This window comes from Clarias gariepinus, chromosome 4 (genome assembly GCF_024256425.1).
Source record: "Clarias gariepinus isolate MV-2021 ecotype Netherlands chromosome 4, CGAR_prim_01v2, whole genome shotgun sequence".
Classification (NCBI taxonomy): Eukaryota; Metazoa; Chordata; class Actinopteri; order Siluriformes; family Clariidae; genus Clarias; species Clarias gariepinus.
In genome coordinates, this window is record NC_071103.1 from 7464500 (window position 1) to 7468875 (window position 4376).

Below are 4376 nucleotides of genomic sequence, written 5' to 3' on the forward strand. Positions count from 1 at the left end.
CACGTAAATTGATTTTCACATGCACAGCCCATGATGCACTTGTAAATTTTAAGCATTCAATTTTTCTACACAGTTGTACATATGTGAATTGTATATTATGAATATGTATATTCTTTTATGCACGTGAATGTGTTTTTTTGTGAATATTTTTTTCCGTGCACGTGAATTGGGTTTTACGCAGGTGAATTGGGTTACGCACGTGAACATTGTGTCTTTTGTGTGAATTATGTATGAGGCTGATCTGCCTCCATAAATATCACACAAAGAGGGGGGATCTTTGTGTGATATTACACTTCAGTATCTTTCTTTATACTTGAAATTCTGGAACTTAGACAGGTTTCCAGTCAAACAGGCAGAGACTGCTGCTATGTTTCCTTCCAATTTTCCAAGATTAATTAGATGTGCATTAGGAGACCTTGGTACATTTCCTGTGTACTGTATAAAATTATAGGCAGTAATGGATAATTCCCACAAATACTTTCGCTTTTTCTTGAACTGACTGTGTAAATAACTGAGAAGGTCTCCTACTCTGCTTGTAGGGGTTCAACTTAATCCTGTGTATATGAAAATTTACCGAATTGGTTTGGATCTTTAACTTCAGCTTGTTACTCTTTGAAATAAAATTAACTTGCCCTTTAAAAATATTTCTAATATTTACAATTAGCCACATGATTTTCATGTCCCTCTTATTTATCTTGAACTGACAAAATAATATGTTGCTGGCTCCAACATCTGTAACATTACATGTAAAGTTTTGGTAAACCCGAGCTGCTGGTGTGCCTAAGGCCAAATAAATTTATGTCATATGTCATATGTTGAAGAGCAGTTAAAGCAAGCATTCATGCTAAGGATGGTGAACCTCTTTGACACCCAAAACTTATTGGTACTCCCCTGGGTGAGTTGTAAACGTTAGTCTTGGCTTTGTGACTATGAGAAAATATTTACACACAACATTACAAAATGATTAATAAATGATAACAATTAATAATGGTTAGCACAGTCAAAATTGCTGTTAAAATGACAGAATATGCATTTCTAAACCCATAACAGTGCATTTTATTTTGGTATTTGCACACATCGCATGCATTCAATAGCAGGAAAAGCTTGAGGAAACACAAACAATGGCAACACCACAAAACACATATCATGTTCTTGATCTGTTCCTGAAATGTTTAAACTAATTTCTTCCTGTGTGCCGTTTTCCTGCCAGGAATATTTAACAATGGTTTGTTTTAGGTCTTTGCTCTGACACTCTTGAAAACCTATTTTCATAGCAATTATTTTATTTATTTATTATTTATTATATACTAATATAAATATATAATATTAAAAATTATCACAGAGTTTAAAAAAACTGTAATTTCTCATAAGTTTGTACATTTAATGTCACATCCACAATGCTTATAAAACACTATATATTTTTTAGAATGTAAATAACAATATTAATTGTAGGATTTTATTTTTATTATTTTTATTATTTTAGAAATTATGCAATTTAATTGAAACTAAACTTATCCACAGGCTGACGCTTTTTTTTTTTTTACTATTTTGAGTCCAAATGTCACATCCATAGTGATAGAACTGCCTAAACCTATAATAAGTAAATAGTGTTAATGTTTATCTATTACTTAATTGAAAAAAAGTTTTTTTTCATTAGTTATTAATTAGGGCCCAAACACCATAGCGTGTGCAGACCCTCTTTTTTTCCTAAGGATTATATTTTTCCACCTCTTTGGGGTTTTGTGGGGTCTTTACAGACTCAAAAAAACAGGAAAAAATTGGCAGACACCGGGCCCTCAGGGTCCCTCATGTCCCTGAGTTGAGACCATGACATGGGCAGCATGTCATGGTCTCAACTCAGTCAAGTCAGATATTTTGGGTCGTTCGCATAACGCACCCAATGGATACTGATATACTCCTCTGAGAAGATTTATAGGATCGCCACCAAACCGGGCCTATGTGATCTAAAGACATTGAGAATGTAAAATTGTATGACATTATAATCAGTGACATGTTCAGTGACATCACATCGAGTAACATCATAGTGTGATGTTTTTTTTTCGGGCATCTGCAGCCTATTCTACACATGTACACATCACAAATGTTAACACTTATACACACATACAAACATACCCCAAAAATGTTAACACTCATCTCTCTTGCTCACACACACACACACACACACACACACACACACACACACACACACAGAAATACACATACACCCACACTAACAAGTCACATGTTTTACACACATACTAACACACATCACAAATGTTAACACACAGACTCGCACACCACACACACAAACATGCACACACATTTACTCGTCACACACAGACTGACATACCCACACAGGGATTTTTGATATCTCAAACGCATCAGATGTAAAGATGCCTTAACCTTATGTTGAAAAGTGATTAATAACTTTGTGTGGCATTCTTTTGAGTGACATGATATTTAGTGACATCACATGTTGAGTAACATCATAGTGTAATGATTTTTTTCCCAGCATCCTGTAACGGGTTTGACTCTCTCGGGAAAATAGTAATTTATAAAGGAAAATGGGGAAGGAAAGGGTTAAAGGAGGGAAGATGAAAAGATACGGAAAGAAATGTTGTGCATGTACAGGTCTGGTGGCCAGCTCCTGCGCAGTTTGCTTGCGCTGACTCTCCTCTCAGGGGATGGCCAGACCGGCCTTTCCAAGCTCTCTCTGTGGGCGCGGTCTCAGACAGGAGTCCTCGCTGACGTCCGGCAGCTGGGCGGCTTTCCCCAGCTGGGAACAGGAGCCGTGATGTGTAACCCCTTTGCAGCCTTTTCCTCTCCGGCAATGAGCTCGCGGCTGTCCTTATTGCAGAGATTAAAGTACTTGTTCCTTTAAAGTCCCTGGGGCTTGTTCCATTTACCCCGCTTGCTTGCCGCTCTACCGCGTTTTTGTGCACAAACAGACTTATAGATCAAACACATATACAACACACACACATGGACGCACAAACACTCATACATCACACACACAAACAAGTCACGTCCCACACACACAGCACACACATACAGTACTATCACATCATAAATGTTAACACACACACTCACATGGGACAGTGGTGGCTCAGAGGACTAAGGCACTGAGTTACTGATCGAAAGATCGGCGGTTCGATCAGTAACTGGCCGGCGTCAGGAACAGGCTGAGAGCCCGTGCACACCGCACACCCCTGCCTAGCATCCTGCTCGCCAACGTCCAGTCACTGGAGAACAAGCTCGATGACCTCAGGCCCAGGATAAAGTTCCAGAGAGACATTCGGGACTGCAATCTCCTCTGCTTTACCGAGACATGGCTGAACCCTGCGGTGCCGGACCACGCCATCCAGCCGGCCGAGTTCTTCTCGGTTCACCGCATGGACAGGACACGGGACTCGGGGAAGTCAAGGGGAGGCGACGTGTGTTTAATGGTGAACAGCAGCTGGTGCAACAGCGTGAGCGTTGTTCCTCTCACACGCTCCTGCACACCAAATCTGGAACTACTGTCCATCATGTGTCGTCCTTTTTATCTACCTCGGGAGTTTACATCGGTCATAATCAGTGCCGTTTATATTCCACCACAAGCGGACACGGACACTGCCTTATGCGAGCTGCATGAGGCACTCACACAGCACCAAACACAACACCGGGACGCTTATTGTGGCGGGGGACTTTAACAGTGCCAACCTCAAACACGCAGCGCCGAACTTTTATTAGCATATCACTTGCCCCACCAGGGGCGAAAGGACACTGGACCACTGCTATACACCGGTCAAGGATGGCTACAAGGCACAATCTCGTCCACCGTTTGGTAAATCCAACCACACCGCCATCTTCCTCATGCCAAAATACAAACAAAGGCTGAAACAGGAAGTTCCGGTTCAGAGGGAGGTCGCGAGCTGGACGGACCAATCGCTGTCCACTCTCTCCACTGGGCTCCTGTTGATGATGGGGGTCTGGTAATTCCTCACCTGCTTTGTACTGAAGTCCACTATCAGCTCCTTTGTCTTGCTGACGTTCAGGAGGAGATTGTTTCTCTGGCACCAGTTCTCCAGATTTCCAACCTCTTCCAGGTAGGCCGTCTCATCGTTGTTGGTGATCAGGCTCACCACGACAGTGTCGTCAGCAAACTTGATGACGGTGGTGGAGTTGGTAGTGGCCACGCAGTCAGAGGTGTACAGAGAGTACAGCAGGGGGCTCAGAACACAACCCTGGGGGGCTCCAGTACTGAGAGTGATGGAGGCTAAGACATCAGCCCATCCTTACTGCCTGTGGTCTGCCAGTCAGAAAATTGGAGATCCACTGACACATGGATGAGGACGCATGACACATGGACACATTGATGACGGTGGCCGCGTTAC